The 24,551-nt window shown below is 45.4% G+C and overlaps 1 non-coding gene across 1 annotated transcript in view; it reads right to left on the bottom strand.

Annotated features, from left to right (window-relative positions):
* The window catches only part of LOC107322037 (uncharacterized), a 63,515-nt gene extending 39,983 nt beyond the window's left edge, over nt 1–23,532 (bottom strand). Inside the window, exons 1-2 of the transcript XR_014936861.1 lie at nt 23,305–23,532; nt 8,276–8,378 (exon numbers count right to left, since the gene is read on the bottom strand). This is a non-coding gene — a transcript (uncharacterized LOC107322037). The remainder of the gene's footprint in view (nt 1–8,275; nt 8,379–23,304) is intronic.
* Between the last annotated feature and the right edge of the window lie 1,019 nt (nt 23,533–24,551).

The raw sequence follows: 24,551 nt of genomic DNA, 5'->3' as shown, positions 1-24,551 counted from the left end.
TAACACAGCATTACAAAAGGCAGAACAGTCAGTTCCTCAAACTGGAGCTCAAACCTGTTTACTTTGATGAAATAAATGGTTAAGGGCAACGCGAGGTGCAGCAGCATTGGACAGACCAACACACCAAGCCCAAACCTACAAATGCTTCCTCTTATGAGGAGGCCAAAAATCAAACTTAAATGATACTAATCAAACTTAAATCAAACTTAAATGACAGTAATACACATAGCAGCTCTGTTCTTTCCAGCAGTAGCTAGAAATAAAATTGATCAGGCTGTTTGTCAAGGTGCAGCCTTGCAGAACACAACGGCATAAGCCTAAATAACACGTAAATAAATAACATTTCCATTAAGTTTTTCAGCTGCTTCAGCCACATACTGGCAGTCATGCTCACTAGGCAGAAAATGGTTGGTTTTTAATAGGCTCTGTGGAGAGTGGCAGGCAGCAGGGACACTTCCCAACCGTATCTTAGTATTTTATCAATCTCAGCCTCCTTTGGGTGGTTTCTGGACCAGCCATGCCAGGACAGATGCTTGGGCTGCCTCCAGGCAGAACAGCACTGTGTGACCGTGCTGCTCCCAGCAGGCAGCCGGAGCGTCTCCGTCCTGCATTCCTGACACCAGGACACCACTCCCATGCTGGGACGAGCATCGTGCAGACATCCAAGCATGTTGCATGGAGCCAGCCTGAATAGGAATCGGTGGCGCTGAGCCAGAGCTAATAAGGCTGGTGAGACCTGAGCTGACTCCTGCAGTCATGAGTGCAGGGAGCCAGGTCAGGTCCAGCACTGTACCAAGGCATTACCCTTCCCAGAATGAGAAGCGCTGGGAAACACAGCACAGAGAGCAGCTCAGCTCCCACAAAGCTCACTTAGCACCAGTTAGCCTTATATCACACAGAGCTGTCTGCATATTTTAAGCTGCTTTTCCCAGAACTCACATCAGCCAGTTTCCTTCCCCACCTGAACCATCCTGGCATCTAACACACAGTGGTGAGCTGGCTGCGTGAAATTAATTTATAACAAAATTCAAATATTCTGATAAGTTGCAGTCAATCTGTAGTGCAATAGTTTGCAACCAGATGGTCAGACCATCATGACCATTTAGTCTGATCTGCTGATTAACATGGCTCACACAAGTTCCTTCCAGTTGGTAGGATTACTTCCAAGAGCTACTGGCCAGCACAGCACTGGACCAGCATTGTTCCCCATCACCTATGTGGTGACTTGAGAAGTGCAGCTGAGCAGGGTGGCTCTTTTTCCAGCATCACAAGATTCAGAGAGGTGCAGTGGGTCTCAGTGTGCTGGGATTGAGTGGGAGCTGTAGAGGGCCAACACCAGCTCCAGGAGCTCCTGCTGCCGGCTCCCATTGGCAGGGGGCTGTCGCAAAGTCCTGCCTCCACTGGCAATAAAATCAAGTGGAATTTTGCTTAAGTAAGGGCTGAGTCAGTCATGAGTCAGGACTCGTGGACTTGGCCCAAAGCATACATACATTTAACAATAATTGCCTTGAGTGCTTGGATAAGTTTTCAACAACAGTGGGGAGATGTGAATAATTTTGGTCCAGCATGAAGATCAAAGAATGGTGAACACATCCATGCTACCCAGCCTTGTGGGCACTGTCCAGCCCAACCACAGGAGCTGTTTGCTTCCCAGGCTGAGAACCTCAACCCATGGGTGTCAAAGAGTGAAATCATAGCTACTCTTTGATGTATTTATATGGGTGGAGATTCCAGGTCATGCAATGAAATGGGATTACTCACACCCTTTTGTTCCCAGGGATTAAAGCCTTTATCTTCACATTCTCAGCAGGAATATCATAATGTTTTGGGAAAGAAACCTTAAGATCTATACCAGTTACACACTGCTGTTCTTTTAAATATATATGATATGTGGTTAGCCTTCAGGACAGAATACAGAAGCATAAGAACAAACAAATGAACTAACAGTAAAGGACGGAGTACAACCGAACAACCGAGCACAGTATCAGTATGGGCCCAGTCTTTTTTTCCCTCACTCCCACAGAGCACTCATCACTTGTAATCATATGGGAAAACTGCACCAGCAAAATAACATATTGTTAATATTCCTATGTTGATTCTTTTCTGCCTGTGATATCTTGCCCTAGCTTGAACTGCCCCAGGCACGTCTATTATGCTCATCCAATGGATATGACTCCTTCAGGTTTGAAGGTAATGAAGAGACCCATTAAAGCATTTGCCTGCTTGGTACCAAGTTCATATCTTAAAGGATGAGCATGACCCCAACATACAAAGTAGATTTAGGAGCCAGTAGAATAACTCAAGCTAACAGGTATCAGCCACTCCATAATAAATGCCTTAGTTCTTGTTCTGACCTCTTGGCAAATGCAAAGTAAGTCAAAGTAGCTTTTCCTTTCCACAAAAAAGGTGATACCCACATTGCTTTCACTGGGGGTATAAGCACGAACAAGGCAGTTACGGTGAAGAAGCTGGCATGCAGGAGCTTGCTATGCTCAGGTAATTTGCCTGCACATCAGAGCCCTCAGCACAAGCAGGGCTCAGAACCAGCGCAGATTGTAAACTGGGGTCAGAAATACACAGCCTGGACAGGCACAGCTACAGAACCTCAGTGCTGCCGTCATGGGTTACCTAGAAACCTTTGTGCTACATCTTGAATTCATGCTATGCCGTTTGGCATCACAGTAACTGACAGAACATACACACAGGTTCATTAGCAGCTTGGAAACTCTCCTGTGCTAAGAGGAGGAAGAGATGAGTACCACAGCACAGATTTAGGAGTGGAAATGGCGCTTCAGCTCAGGACCAGATAAACAGATATCTCTGTGGCAGACCATGAGAATCCCAACAAGATTTCCCTCCAACCCAACCATTTTTATCTTGGATCTTCAATTATTTCTTTAGGTGACATCCCTTTGCAATCCATCTCAGCTAGCCAGAAGAGGTATGCCATAGGGCAGCTATTAGCACTAATTAACATTACTGGCCTTCAGCAGGTGCTGTGAACCAACTGCACTGTGCTAGGTGCCGTGCAGGTCAAAGCAAGGAACAGCCATGCCCCAGAGGATATGCAGCTAAAGTGAGCAAGCAGTACGTGTCAATTCACAGGTTTAAAACATGCCTTACAGTGCTTCTCAACCAAATAGCAATGACAGGCTACAAAAACCTATTTTAATTCCTTGCGTCAAACCATGAGGTGAGCATCCTGTCTCCACTGCAGGAGAACACAACGTCTCGTGCTCACAGTCACAAGGCAAAGTGTAAGCAAGAATCTCAAGCACACCCCGAAGCAGAGAAGGCAAATTCCAATTAAACACTATTCAATTAAAAAACTTCACGTCTTTCTGACACAATTCTTTAAGAACTTTCAAGCATGACAGCAACTTGGTGAAGCGCAGAACAGGTTGGAGAAGACAGACAGAGAGAGCAGGAACTGTGAGCGATGAGAACAGCACATCATGCAGCAGCCACGCCATGGGCACTTCAATCACTGCTCAGGATTTTGCAGACATATCTAAGAGAACCTTAATAAAGGATTTCATGCTCTGCTCCATCAAAGGACAAGCAAAATTGCACTCATCTGCCATCAGAGCAGACATTGACCGTAGGCTCAGAAAAATGCTTTCATGGAGATCCCAATGAGAGCCTCATCCTGCCATTATTTGGTAATCAGTGTGACCCAGTTGGGACTGAGAGGGCCAAGGACTTGCAAAAGATGTACGCACATGCTTAAGACTGAGCACAAGAATAGCTCCAGTGAAGTGAAGCACATTTATGAGCGACTGCATAGAGTTAAGCTGAACTCTGCAACTGCTCGGCAATTCTGCTGATTGCATCTGCATCAATAAAAGGATTGTTTTGCTAACAAGTATCAGCTGGGCGTTACATGGAAGGGAAAGGTGAAGACATGAGAAATCAGGACGGAAAGTTGGTTGCTGAAGGAAAATCGGGGGCTGAAGAAAGAGTGCTTGGCTCTTCCAGCAATTACAAAACCTGCCCAGCTCCCAGAAGGGAGAACTCAAGTGAGCTGCCTGCCATAGCTGTGCTTCTAGTTCTCACAAAGGTCAGTACCGGCACAGCCAAATGCCAGGCATTTGTTTAGCTTTATGAGTAATTTACTGCTTTAAAGACCAACAAAAAGCAACATGAAGTGGGAGCACACCAGGACTGTGCATCCTGCAGCACTGAGCACGTGGAGGTCTCCAGCTCACAAGGTGCAGCCAGGCCTGGCCATGAATGGTGGTATCACAGATTCACTGCCTCCACTGGGCTCTGCAGAACACTGCTGCAGTATGAACCACAGTTACATATGAATAAACACTGAGTGCAAGGATCTGAACTATTGCAGTTGGTCAGTTATTGGAAGGGTGACCAGACTGCAAGAGAAATTTATTCTTCTCCAAAGGCAGGGAGCCAAAAGACCAAAGCAATTACCAAACAATGTGCAGACAGAGCATCGCAAGCATTCCCCATGGGAAACGTAAGCCTCTGCTCCAGTCTGTGTGTGATGGGGAGCGCTGTGGGCAGGCCAGGACCATGCAGAGCCACGAGGATCACACTTGAACCCCTGAGCCCCAAACTGGGCCTTGTTCCCCACAGGAGTGTGCAGGGCACACAGGAAAGCTCTGAGCACAGCCTGGGCTCTGCCTTTGGCTTGCAGAAGTTCTGTACCAACATACCAAAGGCTTCTTCTCTCTAGATATTTATTAAAATGCATTTCTGACTGCTATTATTTTTACTTTTAATCTGGGAAATCCAAGACCTCAGGAACCATCCCAGAATGTGGCCTGGAAGCTCGGAACCCCAGCTGGAACCCTGCAGCCCCCATTCAACTCCAGCCCTGAACCCTGGCCCCTCATCACTCCTCCATAAAGCAGCCAACACAATTTCTACCCAAAGAAGGTGGCACAAAAATATACATCAGGCGTAGGAACACACGAAACCAATAAAGCAGTGAGAGCAGAGCAGCATCACCAGATTGCACAACCATGTATGTGTGTACACACACTCACACATGCATCTACATACAATTTTCCCTTTTCCTGTAAGGCATTTTATTGTTTTGTTAATTCCCAGGATATAATCTGTTTTGCATTAAGTGGGATGTTAAGCATCTAATTGTCAAGTGCTGATAAGCCATGGGAAATTTTATGACAAGATAAGCATCAGCTGAATGGAGATAAAACACTTCAGATGCTAAGGTGAGATTCCAGGTGAGATCAGCCTGCACACTTGTGAATACCGGCACGGAAGGAATGCCAGGAGGAGCTGCAGAAATCCTACAGGTGGAAAGGGACAAACTGAGGAGCTGAAGATCAGAATCAATGGTTACCAACTGCTCCACATTCCCAGCTGTGTGGGGCACTGACACTTTGCACCTGGACTGATGTCATCATCTGGGAACGGCCTCAAGTTTCATGCATTTGATGTAAAACCTGTCATTTACTCCTAAAGTACCACGACACCTACAAATACTGTCAAGTACCCAGAAATACCATAACACAGACTGTAAACATGTTTTTTGCCCTCTTTTATCTCTTCAAATCAGACAGAATTTGCAGCATGGCCCCAGCCCAACAGCTGGAGCCGCTCCCTCACCATCCAGCCCTGCCATGAGCAGTTCATGCCCTTGTAGGTGAAGATGTGACATTTCTGCAATTCAAACTGAGCTTATTGTCAGCCCAAGTAACTGCTTGATCTTATGAATATCAGCATTACCTTCCGCTTCCTCCTGTCCATGTATGTCATACTATCCTAATGTAGGCAGTGAGGTCTGAGCAGAGGCTTCACACAGCTCTGGCAATGGCCCCAAGGCTGTGAGTCAGCGTGCTACCACACACCTACTACCAATACTCTGTTACTCTGGGTTCTGGTCCATTGGTTTTATGATTACACCTCTTCAGTTGTCAGTAAGCTGCAGTCCAGAGCAGCATAAGCACAAGGGAAGGAAAACACATCTACTTTGTGCTGGCTCTGGGGTAACAGCTCCTCCAGCAGCCTCAGTGTTGCATCAGCTGGCTCCTACTTATCTCTATGACCTCCCGCTACTTGCCACTCTCTGTCATGGTTTTGGAACAGCAGTTGCAGAGATTGAATTTTGTGATCCTAACAGACTTTGAGCCTTTTAACCCCAAGCACTATTTGTTTTGCTTGGCACGTTCTTTATGACGGAACAAGAATGGGACTGGCTCTCCAGATCAGCCTCGTGGTTAGGTGCTTCCAACCAGAGCCTGGAAGTGACAGTGACCCTGCCTGTAACCCACCCCACAGACCTCTGACAGTCCTGTCTGGAGAAGCCGCACAGCTAAAGGGAAGCACCCAGCTTCTCCAAAACAAGCACCCAGCACACCCCTCCTGCACTTCAATCCACCAGCACAGCTGGCTCATACCCCAGCTTATATTCCTGCACTGCTGGAACCACAGTCTCCTCCGAGCAGCTCCTCCCCCCTCGAGGTGTTGCATCACACAACTGTCTGTTTAGTGAACAGCTCAGCTGAAATTATCTTTTCCTATTCTCTCTGGATGGCCCTGACAATTTTCTCATGCCCTCTGCGACTGGTAGGGATTTCTTTCCTATTCACAAATCTTTTCTATTTTCTTTAGAAGATAACTATTTTCAGGTCCCTGAAATTTCCTTCTAATTCACTGTTAAAAAGCAGCTGGCAATAAGCTCACTTCTAGTACTGAAGAAGCTGCTTTTTTTCCTCTCTCTACTTTCTTTTCCCATTTTTGCTACAGACATTGGGAAAGGAAGCCAAAAAGGAAGCACTGTAAAACTTCTACATGTTTTAGGGATAAAACAGTTGTCACTTCAGAGGGTAATTTTACACTTCATTTCTCAGGTGACGCTATTATACACAGCACTACTGCAAGCCAGGTAACAAGAAAAATAGTCTTACACTGCATGGAAAATGAAGCTTATATTCCCAGCAGAATCAGAGCTGCAAGCCCCGCCTGGGGCTGGGCACTGGTGAGTCAGCACTGACCATCACTGTAAGTGCCTCCAGCAGATCTCACCAGAGCTGAATCAGGCCTAATTGCATTTTAGCCTGGTGAAACACAATTCTGACAACTGCACTTTGTAGCTTCGCGTTATTTTTTGTATCTGCTCTGAACCAGCTTCACCTGCCTTTCTGTCAAAGACAACATCTCCCCACTGGCTTCTTGACCTGAAATGGATTGAATTTCAACGCTGAAGCTCTCTGAACTCAGATCCTGCGAGTGTTGCTTGCAATCACTGTAGTGATCTGAGAGACTCTGGACATGAAATCCTTTGGCTCCAAATCAGTGTTTTACAAATACAATACTCCCCCCCCCCCCTTCTTTGGCCTGAAGGTGGAATGTACGTTCTTTGGGTAAAAAGAAAAAAACAAACAAAAAAACCCACCACTATCTACTACTCTGAGGAGTTCTAGTGCACTGCTATTAAATCATTTAATGTAGGATCAAGCACTGCCACAGCAAGCTTAGCATGACTTGTTTACTGATTTGAAGCTACCTCTGCATAAACTGATGGATCACTCCAAGTGCTGCTCCTCTTAACAAGCTGCGGCTACCGAAAAGCACTGTTGCTACATTAACTAATGCATTAGAAGACATAATCAGTTCAGATGTCAAGGCAATTTCTTGCTGGCCTTCCTCTCACAGTAACATCTCTCTTTGCTCCTTCCCCAGGGCAGCAGAGGTGCACTCTGCCTCTCAGACCTTTGCCAGCTTTCTCAAGGATGAAATTCCTTGTGGTAAAAGAATCTTGTTAAAAAATATGAGGGGGAAGGATGAAAAAATTTCAGTTGCTTTGTAACTAATTTTGCTCTGTTTTGTTGCCCCTCATATTTCTGGCTGCCTGACTACAGCCCAGCTCTGTGTCGCATGTACAGACTGCAGGAACACAAGGAATGACCCAAAACTGCATTACCCTGACCCAGATGTGGGTTAGCAGCATCTGGGCAGTGGGGATGTTGCCTATTCTGGCATTTAATTCAGCAAGGCCCAAGCTATGCACACTGGGCAGCCCCTCACACTGATGGCAGCCTGGCTGCCCCATGCCAAGGCTATCCCCTCAGCATGCATGTGGGAAAAAGCACAGCACACCCACACTCAGAGTCACAGGCTCCAGTCCCAGCTGAGTCAACTCAGCCCCATGTTTTTGCAGAGAAGATATGTGGAATCTGATTGGGCTTATCACGTATGTACAGGGCAGGGAGTGGCTCTTTGACTTCAAAGAACAGATAAGGCCATCAAAGTAATTGCCATCTTTAAATACTGTCTACTTACTCACCAGATCACTGCTGAATTCAGATTCCTAGTCTCTCACTCCAGTAACCAAGTGGATGCACTTAATGCTTGCTGCTCCTGTTTTAGCTTGCAGAGTCAGCGCCGCCCTGGGGAGAAGAGAATCAAGAGAATGACTTTATGCTTAAGGATCAGCAGATCCCTGGTTAGCAGCTTTGCCTGGGATGTAACATGATTTAATGCTCGCTGCCTGGGGACCGTGAGCCCCCCATGGGGCTGTGAGCATCAGGCAGCCCATACTGGGAGCAGGGACTGGCTCCCCTTCTGTGCCCTGCATCGCACCCCTGCGTTTGGGAAGTAAATGTGTTGTGTTAGGTCATGGTGTGGGTCTGAACTGGAAAGAGGGGAGTCCTGTTTAATTCCACGGGCCTGTTCCTACAGAGTAAGTGCAAGAGAGCACAGCAAGCAGGTGAGATGAGAAGTTCCCCACCCTGAGAACAGAAGCTGGGAGTTACCAGCTGGGATGCCAGAGGGGAGGCAGAGGTGGATGAAAACAAAGTGAACTTTGTGGCTGACTCAAGGCAAGAGACAGCATTCTGTCAAGGGCTCTGCTTCACCCAGCACCACCTTGCTAGGACTCAGGTGGAAAGAATTTCACTTGCGGGCAGCAGAGCAAGGCAGATATGCTATCTCAGCACCCCACCCCATCCCTCACTAGGCTTGTCTCAGGTTTTGATATGCAGTGTGCAAATCTGGAATGCATTCATAAATAAACGTCAAATTCTCAGATGTATTGTCAGCCTTAAAGAAAATGAGCAGTGTTAATTAAAAATCACTGTTTCTTTTACTCATGACCTGAGTCACATCTACAGCCTTGCTGCTACTTAAATGTGTAAGACATGCAGAGAAATGCAACCAGTGCTTATCGACTCTGAGAAGCCAGAAAAATGACTATGCCAGTATTTGATTGAAATGATTGAAAATCATCCAGAAGCTGCAGCAAAAGGTTCAACAACCCTGAGGATTCCCTGTGCAATATACTTGTAAGGGATACATAGATTGCAGTTTCTTACAAGATGCCATGAAATCTTTCCCCACGTTTCTCATCCAATCTATTTTACTGTATTTCAAATATTTTGCTTCACCAGGTGACAGCACAGACTGACACATGTTATATGTCTCAGTAGGCTGGCACATATAACCCCTACAACCAAATTCCATTTGTCCAAGCTGACATTCCTGATACCTATTTGGTTTCTGTGCACTGCAGCTCCCGTATTTCTGACCCCCGAAATGCAGCACTCCCGCCTGGTGCTCAGTGGAGGGAATGTCAGCTCTGAGCACTAACACTGCAGGACACCTTGGGGCTGGAAAAATTCACATTTCTTTCTGGCCCAAGGGGCTGAGGGAAGGGCACTGCTCCCCGTGGGCTGTGTGTAATCACGGCCATTGCTGTCCCCAGCTCATCTTGCCCCAAGCATCGCCCTCACTGCTCATGTGCTTTCGGTGGGATAAAAGAGGAGCTAAGATCACAAAGCTGACCACAACACCACAACCGACATGAAACCAGCAGAAGGCAGCTCACCTCATGCACACAGGATATCCCTACCCATGTTATCTCATGAGAAGGCTTCATCCAAACCACAACAAAGGCTTTCACGGGCTTTGGATGAGAACTGCTTCAAAGTCCTCCCTTTTCCAGAACAACCTCATTCTGGATCTATTTTGGCTTGTCACAAAGCCAGTGGCACAAATCCAATGACTTCAGCAGTAGGTACAATTTAGCAAAACTCATTACAAATGGGGTTAACTCGCTACTAAAGGAGATAGCAAGCATTGCTTTCCCTTGGAACACGCAGGGGCCCCTGGCTGGCATGTCCTGCTGGGCAGCCATCAGCAAACCCCTGGAGCACTGGGGAGGTGGCTTTTTCCTGGCCTGAGCACAGCCAGCCTCTTGGCTTCCCTTCATTCAGTTGATCAAGCAGACACACAGAGCAGCTGACCTGCTTTTCGGCTCTTTTCTACAATCAGAGTTCCACCACGTTACTGTATCTTGTTTGCTGCTAATAACAGGCATTTACACCTGATGTGAACAGGCATTTATACCCAATGACCCACACAGCAAACAAAGGCAATGGGCCAACTCTTGTCCTGTTGACACCTACCATTTTTTAGCTCTAGCAGTGTGCATGTAAGAGCAAGCAGAGCACAGCTCAGTAATTTTGCAACCGGGGCTGTCAAACTTCAGTGCCAGGAAATCTACCTGTTGCAAAATGCAATATAAACACCACAGCATTATAATATCTGCACTGCCTGCTCATGACTAATGGTTAATAAAAGGTAGCCATCTCCTTTTTTAGTAAAGCAACACGGTTTGTATTTAGGATTTAGCACTTTTAACTTTTTTTTTCCCCAAGAGATTAGAATTTGGTCATAAAAACCTTGTTCTGGAAAGACATTTAGCAGAGGCATTGCCTTGGCTCAACTGCAAACACCTTTTGATAGTGAACTTAAAATAAATCCTCCATTCAGGCTGTGAAGTGGCAGGACCGTGACACCAATGTAAGCATTTTCACAGAGGTTTTTCAAGTTCCAATCTGTTCCACCACACCCTGGCTCATACAGTAACCATGGTCCCATTTAAGACTCACAGAGGGCAGTGGGAACTTTCCCATCACATTGCAGGGCTCTACCAAAACTTAACTCACTGCCCAATTTTCATTCCTTTGCCTCTTTGCTAATCATGATTTTACCTAAACCTAGCCAAAGCTCAGCAGGCCAGCTCTGCTCAGTACAACATCTGAGCACAAGCTTTGGCACCAGGATTCAAGAACGCTGTTAAAAGCTTTGCTGATATCAGAATTGAGGGGCCTTTAGGTTCAGTGTTCATTCCCACAACACTGGTAGAGCTGCTTTCAGGGACTGCTTGCTCCTCTTTACTGTTTATGAAGTGCTGAATCTCCAGCTCCACTGGCAACAAAAGCAACCCCTCTCCACTCTGGGAATGCATCGTTAATTGTGGAATTTGGATACTAGTGGATGTCCTTACAGTTTTCAGACTCTGTTGAGAAAGTAGATCCTGTAAAAGGACTCTGCGGGACTATTTCCCGCTTAGAAAATAAAGAACATAAAAAACCAGGAATTCAGTCCACTGTGGACATACTGAAGACTGAAGGTCAGGCTCTAACCTCAGCCACTGCGCTGCCAGTCCAGAACACATGCTGAAAACTTAATGGAATGACTTCAGACTTTCCCCAGCAGAGCTGAGCACAGACACGGGCCCACACTGTCTGGAGATGGAGATATTCTGAGCCAGACTCTTCACCCTCAGTCTTGGGAACATTTTCATAATGGAACATGATGTTTGCAGAAACTAGTCCAGAGGTGGCTTCTCCATCTGTAAATATGTCAAGAGCAAATTGGCAAGCTGACTTCTCCATCCCTGGAATGTGCAGGAAATAGCTACAACTATACTTACCCACAAAAGAAATAGCTTCATTCCCATCACCAAAATGGTTTCTAACATGTCATGCTCACAGTAGCTTTGATAAAAGGCCGTAACACACTGTATGCCCCTTAAACGGCTTTTAAATCTCAGCCCAAGCATTTCATTATGAGCTCATTAAAAGATGACCGCTCCCTCAGACTGCTGTGGTCACACAGCAGAACACGAGGTAATTGGAACCGTTTCCCCCCTCCTACATCAACGTGTAATATAGCAGTCAATGTAAACGCTCGCTTTGCTTGCCAATGTTGCCATACAAATCAGCACACCAGACTTGGCAGCAGTTCAGCCAAATCTGGCACCGGCTCCAAGCTTGTTCGTTTCACAGTTGTTAAGAAAAACAAATCTGTATCATGAACGTGCTTCACAACCCTCACATTTCTGTTTTGTTTTTGCACAAAATATGGGTGAGTTTCTGTTCTGTTTCACTTTGGTGCAAGCCCACTGACTTTGATACTTCCAGGCTCTTGCTGGTCTGTATGTGACCACAATGCAGCTCTAGATCTGTCATAAGGGATGATTCATCAGTCCTTTACTATGTCATTAGCATCACAAACTCATTCACACAAAGCAACTCACATCAGAACTAATACAGGAAGCAATATCAAAGCTGGTAGGGACACCGGAATTGATGCTGGTGTAGCTGCGTCACTGATATTGCTGAAAGTCTATGTCAGAACTCTAACCATCTTGATTTTAAAGTTCATTAACTACCCTGTTAATGCAAGAGTCTTAAGAGTGAGGTACATGCTCTGTAACAAAGAGAGTAACACAACTGGAACTCCTACCCCTTCAGTATGACAATAAAACATGTGTTTGCACAGAGTAACAGCAGTATTTGTCACAAAGTATCCCTAAATACTCAATAATTTGGATACACATCATACCCTTGCAATGAAGCTATGCCAGAAGCATAAAATAGCAACTGCCAGAAATAGGGATATTTTGCACAGCAATTACAGGAAAGAGAAGGAATGGGGCACACTCTTACTCTGTCCAGGGTTTGCATGGGACCCTGGGTGGGAAAGGATCAGAGACCTTCCTCCTGCTCCCACCACATCCTGTAGTCTCTATTTTAGCTCAGTGAGGCTTTATCTTAATTCTTTAGGCACTTTGGCCACCTCCTTTTCTACTGAGAGTGGCTTCACAACCTTCCTGCTCTGGACAGACAGATTGCCCTCAGCTTCCAGCTTAAATTTACCCATGGACAGCTCATAAACACTTGTTCTCTGGCCAGAATCAGGGTTCAAACTGATTCAAACCCACTAAAATTAATGAGGTTTTTTTTTTTTTCTCATTGACTTCAGTGAGCCTTGAATTAAGGCCCTGTGTGTGGACAAAAAGGCTTAGGGCAGTTTTTGTAAAAGGAGAGTTTTATCCTGTTGATCTTGGCCTCTCTCTTCAGCCTGCTGTGAACTGTCTGCCTTAGTTTAATGCTGTATTCTTATCCTGTTCTAGTGCAAAACTCCTGTTGAAATCCAGGACGGTCTTGCCAAGTTGTTATTAATTACCGTGGTTCTCAAGGCTCAATCCTGCAAACTGATCTGCATGAGCTCACAGGTCTCTCTTAAAGGATCTCCTTTCAGGATTTGGGCTCTAGGTTTGCAAAGCAAGGCCCAGGGGGAAAATGTGATTGGCAGCGCACGCTCTGAGGTCTGCCTGCCCTACCAGTGTCACTGCAACCTTGAGCACATAAACCCAGCACTGCTGGGTATTAAAGGAAGGGCAGGAGGACAGCAGGGACATGGAGGCAGCCTTGCCTCCAACCTTTCCAACCAGCCTTTTGCTTGTCAGAGTTCATTTAAGTAGAATTCAGCTATGCTGGAGGAGGGCATGACTCAGGTGCAGCTCCGGAACAAAGGGAAGAAGGCCAAGCAGCAGGGCTGAAGGGGAACAGTTTGATATTACTTTTGGGGCTGCAGCACAAGATGCTTCTTATCCTAACTAACAGCAAGATGTTGCATAGGATGCATAGGAGCTTTAAGTGTTGATATGTGGGCTTTTAATCGTATCTCCAGTACTAGGAAATCCTTCTTTGATTAAAACAGGACTCTGGATTAGTCTGCCCTACCTTTATTAATAAACTTTGTACTTGCTAGTGCCAGGATTGCAGTAAAAGCAGGTTTAGGATACACTTGTGTTGTTCAATTAAGCTGAATGGTAAAAAAAAAAAAAAAAAAAAAAAAAAAAGATGGAAAATACTGTTTACCAGTGGAAATAGAAAAACTTCAAATAGTTATAGAAAAAGTTATGAGCTCTTCAGTTAGACCACAGGCACTGTACAAAGCAAGCAGGTCAAGATATACTTTAATCCTCAAATCTGAAGTGTTAAAATAATCGTTAAGTATTTGCATAGAATTATGCTGGATGAGTTCAGGTCTCACTAATTTTGGTAGTCAAATGCCTGTAAAAATAACTAAGACCCTAAAAAAGAATGACATCAGCCATAACTACTTATTCTGCTCCAGATTTGGCAGGTAAAAAATCAGCAAGAAACCAACTGCATTATGCTGACTGGGCTGACTGGGCTCCGCGCCTATTTCCCATCATGTAGGGAGCCACGCCAAATCCTTGACACAATAGCAATTTTTGCTCAATGCCAAGTATTCTCAGCCTGGCAGTGTGAATGCACAGCCGCCTCCTGAGGTCATGGAACTGTAATGGCATCCAAACTGCAGCGAGCATCGCTGCTTTAGGAGGTGAAGTAGTTGTTGCATGAGACCACTTCCACTTAGCCAAGCTGCCAGAAGGTGCATTACAGTGACACCAAATCATGGCACCCTTAATGAAGCCACAGCACATGCCAAGCAGCCAGCAGCTCATGGAGCAGTGGCCTCCAGGGAGCCTGGAAAACAACTGGGTCAGGATTGCTGCTAACCACCCCAGTATCAGGTATCTGTACAAGCTACGACACAGCAACTGCCAGTCACGTTAGGTGACAAGTGGCTTCTATTTAGACATGCTCTACTCAGTCAGTACAGAGATAACAAAAGCACTTTACTGCACTGCATCCTTCCATAGGGATGGGGACACCTGACAACGGCACAGCAAAGAGCTTAGCTGCTAGGTTGCAATGCAGGCACAGACAGTTCTTCCTCCACTTGGCTGATCATCATGTCCTCCATAACAAACACTGAGTAGAATCACGCTGGCTTAATAATATACTTCTATGGAGATGGACACACTAAAAAGGTGTAATTAGATGCTGTCAGCCACTAAACAACATGACCTGCACATGTTTGGTCTGTATGGCAGATCCTTGTTTTCATGCTGAAGGGTCAAAAGCTGTACACTGAACCTGCCCAGCAGACAAGGTGCCAAGCCCTTCATAAGTCACTCAGGAAAGTCAAAGCATCCTTAAAGCTCACAGGGGCATGCATGCAAAAGCCATGTGACTGCTCCTGTCAGGTTCCTCATTTACCTGCTGCTGTCCTTGTGTCTTCCACTGTAACACAACATGATAAAACACAGGAACAGCCTAAGGCATCTCAATTAAATAAGTACCAACAAGACATAGCCAGCAGCACAAAGCACGCTAATCTGGACCCCTCTGATTTGGACAGAGAGGACTCGGGCTCTTCTCTCCACATCCTGGCCCTGTCTGCAGCACTTTGGATGATTACTGAAATCTCACGGCCCTAACAGCAAGAAGGCAAGAAAAGAAATATCCCCGCCACTTTCCCTTGCTGAGTGATCCGACCTATATTCTATGATCAGAAAGGAGATGAAACATGTGTAACACCATAAAGAGCTGATTCACGCAGCTGTAACTGGCTTATGCACAGGACTCACCATGGTTCTTTCCCAAGATTAAGCAAGAGACCTGTGCTTCATGCCAAACCCATCTCATGGAGGCACTCCAGTGTGCAAAGCCATCACCTGAGCAGACACAGGCTCAACAAGAGGCTGGCTCACATACACAGACCAGCAGCATCCCATGCACCAGCAGGAGCAGCAGAGACAACAACGTCACAGATACCTGGTGCCTGCAGGACAGAGTTCCCACCACCCCACACTGCTCCCCTCCTGCTCAGCCAAGGCAGGTGGGAAAGGATTCCCAGTGCTGGAAGAGCCCTAGGCAGGTGGCAGGCAGCTGGGAAGACCACACTGCTGCTTTCCTAAGGGCTCTGTGATCTCAGACTTGCAAGGCTTCTTAAAACTTTTTCTTCCCACCGCACATTAGCAATTCATTGGGTGGTTTCTACAAGTCTGAAAGGGAACAGACGGACAAATTTCTAACATATGGAGAGCTGGGGTGGAAGAACTGCAAAAAACTTCCCCGTGAGACCAGCAGCAAAACCCCATCATAGGACCACTATTCCCCAGCAGTAGAGGGCTGCTGTTCCCCCAGCAGTAGGGCCACCAGCCTGCAGCAGTGCCCCAGGGAAGGCACAGCCATGGGCAGTGGGGTGGTCAGCAAGCAACAAGCTGGCAACAGGAGAGCTGCACATCTCCAGCCACCTTGTGTCCTTGGTCAAGCCATTTCTCTTCCCCGCTTTCCCTCTCTGTAAAGCAGTGATAAAACTTCACAGGAGTTCACAAATGCCAAAAACATTAAAATACAACAGCAAAAAATTCCCTAAGTATGCAAATCTGCAAATAAAACAGCATTTTGCAGGGGAGGAAAAACCACAGGTGCGGCTGCAAACATCCAGGTTTTGAGGTCTCTATGCATCTCCCTGGAAAAGGACTGTTCTGAAACACACACAGCTTCTGTAACGTGAGTTTTGTCCTGCAGCTCAGTGGTATTCTTTCTAAACTTACTAACACTGGATAGAAAGGCAGCTGCAGGTTCACAAGCTCTCACACAAACAAGAAATTCCAAACACTGTGCAGTATTAGAAAACTGCTTTGAAAAATCTGGTTTTGTATCACCTCTGGTTACTAAATAAACTTGTCTGGAGATCAACCACAGCCCACACAAAAAATAGTTACAAAACAGTTTTATGACCAGAAACGGTTCCATGAGTAGAAATGAGCATTGGTAAAGAAGCCTGGCTTTTTTTTCTTTTTTTTTTTTTTTTGTTAGTTTTTTCTATTATTATTATTTTCATTTTTTTAATCTGCAGTTGAAATGTAAAAGGGAAAACAATGTGAGCTCTGTAAGCAGATTCTTCATGGTAAATAAATATGCAGAGATTTGGGGAATGCTAAGTGATCATTTTTAGGACGTTTATTTTTGGCAGGGTAAACACTTTCAGACCCTAAGAAACTTCTCTGCGTCTACAGAATCTCCAACTGTGAAAACAAAACAAATAGCTGAGCTTCATTTGTTGCAATCAGGATTATTTTTTTTCATGACTGTTTAGAATAAAGTTGGATGGCGTTTGGAAATTCATTTCTGAAGCATTAATCTCCAGTGGTAAACAACCTACAGTACATATGTAATACAGCAACTATTCTCCTACTTCAAAGCCTTCCCTCTTAATTTGGGAAAGTGAAGGATACAAACAACCTTTTTCTCCCCTTCCTTGCTTCCTTCACCTACCAGAAGTCCCTCATTGTATGGCTCCAGACTCCGCACACTCACACAGAAAAATTAGACACAATCATCAGACAGCAAATTGCACTTGAGAAAAATAACTCTCCTGAGACATAGGATATAATGGGAGGACTGTACAGTCTGGGAGCCTTCATATTTCCCCACTTGTCTGGGCAAAGGCTTTTTCTTTCTTTCAGTACAGGAACTCACTGTTGACTCTTCAGGATTGAATATCCTGCTGAGGAGGAAACATGGGGCACGAAGGGCAGATGCTCAGCTGGTACCCGAGACCCCAGCCCTGCCAGCTGTTCTGCCCTCACCACCACGGAGGAGCACAAAGCACAGGAGCAGAGCTTTAAAACACACCTCCTTATTTTGAGCCATCTAATTGAAGTCTGGCTGCTCACCGCTCCTGAAAGCATCCATCCAACCTGTCCCACACTGCGTGTCCAGGGAGTGAGCAGCCAACATTAGTCAACGATCTGGGAAACGTCGGCTTGCCAAGGTCATGTAAGTCTGTGGCAGGAGAAGGAACAGTAACAACAATCTGGCTCTTCTCCTGTTTCGCAGCCACAAACTTTCTTCCTCCCCTAACAATTACATATGTGGGTTTCCTTAACAGTTTCTTTTTACATTCCTGTTTAAACAGCATGGGGAAAAGGAAGAGGAGACTCGATGTGGAAAATTAGTTTTGGAAATGCTGAGTGCTGTGGATTTGCCAACTTCTGCTCCTCCAGTCAATTCATTTCAGACACTCGTAGCTCTCACCAAACTGCTATTTTTAGGCTGCATGTCAGACTTCACAACTGAGACTGACAGGATTTTTCTGAAGGCTTTTCCCTGAGAATTAAAAAGGGAAAACAATGTGGAAATTCTGTTTCACTCTGCTGCAGCACAGCTCCCTCCAAGGCAAAGATGCAAAAGACCCCAGCCTGGTAGAAACAGCTTGCTCAGCATGTACCAGGAGATCACCAGCACGAGGGAGATGTGCAGCCCTCTTACATCTAATGAAGCCACACAGAGCCTGAAAACATGCCAGAAATGCTCTACAGGAAAGCAAGGTGCAGTTGTGGAGCAGGTCTGTAGAAAGCACAGCTCCTAAATAAAGCCATCCACTGCTGCAGACAGTGCCAGGCTGCTCCCTAGGCACCAGGGCTCTTTGGCTTCACCATTGCATTGGCACAGTGCTCAGTGGACCCGCTGAGCTGCACTGTTGTTCCTTGGTAGGGGAAGGCCAGAAACAGAGAGTGGCACCTTCTGGTAGAGTTAGCAAGGCCTCCAGCAGAGACAGCAGCCTCCGTCATATTTCTTGTCGAGTGCTTGTCACGCTGTTGGACATGCACATTAAGAAATCATTGTTTCTACTCAGTTATTTCCTGAAGCTAACAGGTGTTTGAAACCAGCTTCCAACTCTGCCTTGTCATCCCACAGACAGAAACTGAAACACTGCAGGATTTTCTTTGTTTGTTGTCATTTTAAGGGCAGACCCTGTGCTTACAATCCTTACTGGGGCTGTTTTGGCCAGCCCTCATGCACACTGGCAACCCTTGCTGACAGAACAGGGTATCATCTGCACTCAAGGCAATGGCTCGACCAAAAATAGCACTGCTGTAAAAGCCACGCTGCTGCAGCATCACAGGGCATTTTTATTTGATATCCACATGGATGTCTGAGACTGCCTGGTGATAAGGCAGGAAGTGTTTCAAATATTCTAGGGCCACTTCTACATAAGATGCTCGGGACAAGTCATCCGGTTACATTTCAGTTTGCACATCAGGGTGTGCAGATATTTGATTACACAGCTCTACCAGAGAAAACGTAGAGTCACCGCGTGAGCTGAGGGCGGTGAGTTCACACAGGTGGAATTGAGCACAGCATCGGTTTCCCAAGGGTTTGCTGGTGCTTCCTGAAGCTGACAAGATTAATTTAGCAATTTGGAAATCTCTTGCCAAGTCCAAGTCCCCAGAAGACTGCATAGCAATGGGAAGATTAAAAGCAGATGGCTCAGCAACCAAGGTTTTATAGTTAGACTTTTAACAGACTTAAAATTCTTGGGCTTCATATCAGCATCTTCATTCTTTCCTTCAATTCAGAGTGTTAGTATCTTTTGAGTACCTCCATAGGAAGTGAAGCCAAGCACAAATCATGCTAACAATGACCTCAATTAAAATATATATACCTGTATGATGGGCTTCATAATACCCATTAAGTAAATGTTGATTCTAGCTTAACCAAAGCACTATGCAATTAGACCATCCCTATGTTGCATTGCTAATTTCCACAAGAGAATGCAGGAATTCAAAAAATGAAGAGAAAGAACATTTCAACGAAGGGCTTTAGCAGCTGAGCTTGTTAAACAAACCTTAACGCTTCTGCAGTTCATAAGAGCCTTCCCCCCTAAGGTGAACTACCTACAGCAGGTTGGGGGTTGCTCCAGGTCCCATCACACCTCCCAGACCATGCTGCCAGCTCAGCTGCCACGGTCACAGACACAGAAAATCTCTACCAGGGGTTTCTCCCTTTCCGATGTCTTAGAAAACACCTTCACAGCATGAGCTCACAACATTATAGCCACCTGTGGAGGAGCTGCACACCCACACAGAGCTGGCAGGGACATGACAGTCCTTCCCTCATACCACCCACACCCAGAAACCTCAGGATTTGTTTCCTAGAAGTCATTGCAGCAAGCTCTCTCAAAGGCACTCTCAGGGGCCCGAGCAGCAAATATCTCTCCCCTATGAATGGCAAAAGGCAGATATGCATTAATAAATGCAAATGGATATTCCTGCCCAGAGCACCTTGTGACAGTGAGCAACCTTCACACTGCCGCCTCGGGGGCCCTGGGGTGCAGGGCTGAGGCAGTGCTCAGGTTTCCACCTCGCTGGCCAGGCCCATGTCAGCACGCTCTGCTGTGCTGCAGAGAAGCAAACCACAAAGTCTGATACCAAAGCCTTCAGCCAGAGGACACAGCCAGACTGATTCTTCCCATCGTTGTTAAGAGACTCGTGGGAGCGGTTCACATTTGGGGGTGCCCATGGTTAGTTCCCACTTTCCCCTCTCCAAATGTCAATTTGAAGGCGATGTAAATTGCACTGACAAAAAACGGCACCTGCAAAAACTGAGAAGACCTGCTTTGAAAAACCAATCCACAAAATACATTTGGACACATGAATATAGTGGCCAAACCTCAACTTAAATCTTCCATATGAAGTGCAAGGAATCAAATAACCATCCAAACAAGATGTCTGCAAAACAACTTGGCTCGTAACATTTTCATTTGGATTAAATTAAAGTAATTGTAAATCTTTGGTGCACAGCACGAGAGCTTCATTCTATGTAACACTGTACGTATCCCATTAAGCTTTATGCTACAAAAATGCTTTGAGAACCAGACCCAGTTGCCATTCCTTGGGTGAGTCTACACTAATAAGAAAACTGCAAGAAAGCAGAATAAGCTCTGTGAGTAAAACTCCTCCACTGCAGTTAACCAGAGCTAAAAGAGGCAAGGGAAAAGGAGGGGCAGAAGAAACATTCCTTGGAACGAAGTGGAAAAGCATCATTACACACTGATCTCATTGAGCAGTGTTAAGCCTCAGCTGTGCATGAATTAGAAGCTAGTGCCAAGCTGACTATCTCGCACATAAACGTGGTTTATCTAATGATCCATTCTTAATTATTTCCAAGTTATGACTTCCTGGGCATCTCAAAGGTTTCAAGAAAGAAGATATCCAGCCTCCAAGTCCTCATACACATACAGCTGAGCCCTGCTTGCTGCAATGGATCTCTGTGGGGAGCAAGAAACCTTAGCCATCATCTGTCAGGCTTTTCTCTAAATCTAGAGGATTAAGAAAAGCAAAGGAGGTGAAAATCACCTTCATTCATAACCCTGTTAAATCACTGCTCATCACCACAGATCATATTTTGATAACGTGATGAGAAAGCTCAATCCACGTGTCAGAATGTGAACTTACAGCACTGCATACATGCAGTTGCCTGTGAAAGCCATGCTAACCTCTGCTGCTCCCCCTTCCTTTTGGATCATCTCATCTCCACCATCCTGCCTTGCCAAGGATGAGGGTATCCATAGAATTCTTATGAGCAGAAAACAGGAAGGAGCAGCACACTTGCAGATCCTACCCTCACTCTCCAAGCCTCAGGACGGTCACAGGGAGGGTAAAAACAGACATTCTGGTGCATGAGGGACCGCTCAGCATCTTCCTAAACACTGCATGTTTGCATCTGGCCCTGTAGATGCATTCCATAATGCAGATGCTACTGTAAAGGCACTGTCTGCATCCTGGACCACCTCCATCCTGAAGACCTGAGCTCTCTTCATCAGTACAGAGAGCTGCCATGAAGGCCAGTATACCTCTACCCTGCAAACACAGAAATTCCTGCAGGCCCAACACAGTGTGCTCTCACTGAATGAGGAATTGCACCTAGCACTGGCAGTGAAACATGCTGATACAAACACATTGATATTTCCTGCTTTTACTCCTGAACATCAGCCTGGATTCTCCTGGAATCCCTCAATTCCAGCTTTCCACCACATCACATCACGTAGGTACTCAGTCCCAACCATGAAGGAAAGCACAGGAGTCACCGATATCTGGGTCTTACCAGAGCTCTCATTTAAGAGGCTTGGAATTAAATCACTCCAGCCCAGCAGTAAATGGAATATTAAAACCCCCACCCTACAGTTGTACTGGCACCATGTGCCAACCTAAGGGAGTGTTCAGCAAAGAGTCTTAAAGGAGGCACAGAAGGGGAAAGATTAATGAATAATTGGCACAATTCTGCTCATTAGATCTTGTTGTAGAAGAGTTCAGAATAAGTTAAACCCCAACATATGAATTTATTTCCAGAGCTCTTTCTAAAATTGCTTCTTCGTCTTGGTGCCAATAAATCTAACATTCCAGCCATGCTTTCCTAATAGATGCAAGCATAACTTCTTATTTCTTGTTGGCCAGATCCACAATGGAAAAAAAAATAAAAAAGAATTAAGCAAAAGCAGTGTCTAGTACACATCTGTCTCTATCCTGCAGCCTTCTGCCTCATTACTTCTGCAGCTCTCATATTTAAAGGCAGCATCTCTGAAACAAGAGTTATCCATACTCGAGATCACTGTCAGTGATGACAGTGGAACCCAAGGGCATCTGTCAATTCACAGCGCTCAGATATGGTCCGCATTGGTGAAGCAACTGCAATGGTTTAGCTCTTCTCCATGTATTAGACTAGAATTTTACTAATAACTCGTTAGACATACCCTACTTTTACTGATTTCTCTGCCCACACTGTATACTTTCTGACACCATACAAGCTATGGGTTTTATGGGATGAGCTATCATTTTCAGGAGGAATTTGGGTACCAGTTGTGTTAGGCAGCCTTCCTTTTAGAGCGTGGTTTTTATTCAGCATAGATTCTGCTTAGTGAATACCTGTCAAAGTCCCAGAGCCAAGCTGAAAACTTCTAATTGAAACACACACAAAGTTTGATAAGACGTCTCCTGATGAACCCCTCCCCACAAACCACAAGATTAGGTAAATTAATAGCAAAGATTTTGCTCTTCTACTTCGCTGCCACAGAACGTCTTCTCACTCTATAATTAATCCCAGTGAAATGAAACACACCAGCCTAACAGACTGACCTGTTGTGGTGCAAAGCACAGGAAGGTTCATTGAGTACACAGCTTCAGAGATGCAGTTCAGATTTTCTAAAGTACCTCTTTAATGAGCACCATGTACACTGGTAGAACACAGCACAGGACAGGCCAGAGAGACAAAGACAACAAAAGGATTCTACAACACTAGACAGAAGTGAAGCAGAGTTGCAGCATGCTGAATTATAGATGAGAAAGGCAGAATATATAGCCAGCCTGTCTCACAAAAAGCCAGAACCAAATAAAAGGCACGCTCCAGCCAAGGTACAAGCTGAGAACAGAGAATCTGCTTTGCTTCTGAGCTGGACTGAAACAAAGGGCTGAACTCACAGCTAAGGAAGAACAATGAAAAAGAGACTAAGCCCAGAAAACACAGCAGGAATGCACATCTTCAGGTACCTCCTGTGAGCTGCTCCAAGGAGCTTTACCTTCCACATGAATGACCTGCTGGTCTCCCTGCTCCCACCCAAAAAGCATCCTCCAGATTATAATTCCTTCAAGAGGCATCAGTACCAACGAGAAATTATAACTTTGTGGAGCTTGAGAGCACAGAAATCCCTAAAGACAGGACTCCAGATCTCAGCCAAGTCTTCTTCAAGGCAATACGAGCCCTGTGCTGAGGAGCCATCTGACAGGTAAGCCAGAAGTTGACAGCTCCAACCCAATTCTTATACTTCATCTTCAGTTCTTGATGAGAGTACAAAGATAAAGACTGCAGATGCTGCTTAATAACAGTGCAGCAGGATCGAGCAGAGACAAAAAATGATGACGTGGAAATGAAATGATGATACTTCAAAAGAATGGGATTCAAAGCTGACATTTCACGGCTGGACTTAAGGAATTAGTCATCATTACTTAATAGCAGTTGGAAAATCCTAGCAAAGAATGTATCACACACAAAAATCATTCCAATCTCAACTGAATTTTAACTGTATCAGTTAAAGTAGCACAACACAGCACGACAACAAACAGCAAAGCTTATTTCAGGCAAGTATTCTTACAGTGCTATCAAATGACAACGACAAATTTTTTCACAGCCTTTAATGCAGCACTCGTTCAATCAGACAAGGCATTGTAGCACCCTTCCTTCCAAGAAACAAGATCAAGAGGCTGCAGTGGCCATCAGAACACCCTGACAAATACCAAGCCGTTCCCTCAGCATCTCTTTACTCTTCCACATCTCCAAAAGAAGATGCAAATATCAGCAGATACAAATACATATGGAGCCATGGGCCAGGATGATTTACAACAGATGGAAATTTGAGCCACCTACTTAATGCAAGAGAAGAGTCATGATTTCTTTCCTGTTCTGTTGACTCAGATATCCCCAACCCTGTACAGAACTCTTTAGGCACTGGGTTACATACCACAAAAAAGCTGAGTGGAAACCCCCATCCAGGAAAAAAACAACAACAACTACATAAATGTACTGATTGTTCTTCAGAAGAAAAGAGATGGGAGAGGGAAAAGAAAGGAAAAGGTTTGTAGTTGTGAGATCGTAACAGTCCGGCCATGTAAGTGATGACTTAGTGTAATCTTGTGTTTCAAGAAGATGAAGAAAAACATGTTTTTGAAATTGTTGAGTCTGGTGTTCCCAGCCAACATATATTCTTTTATTGGCCTGCAAGTGACCCTTTAAACTTGGGCTTGCTTCCAGCCCGTGGGTCCATGGCAA

This window comes from Coturnix japonica, chromosome 23, assembly GCF_054131305.1.
Source record: "Coturnix japonica strain WE chromosome 23, WE-NBRP24, whole genome shotgun sequence".
Lineage (NCBI taxonomy): Eukaryota > Metazoa > Chordata > Aves > Galliformes > Phasianidae > Coturnix > Coturnix japonica.
The sequence above is the reverse complement of the archived record's forward strand: the minus strand, read 5'-3'. Positions and strand labels throughout refer to the sequence as shown.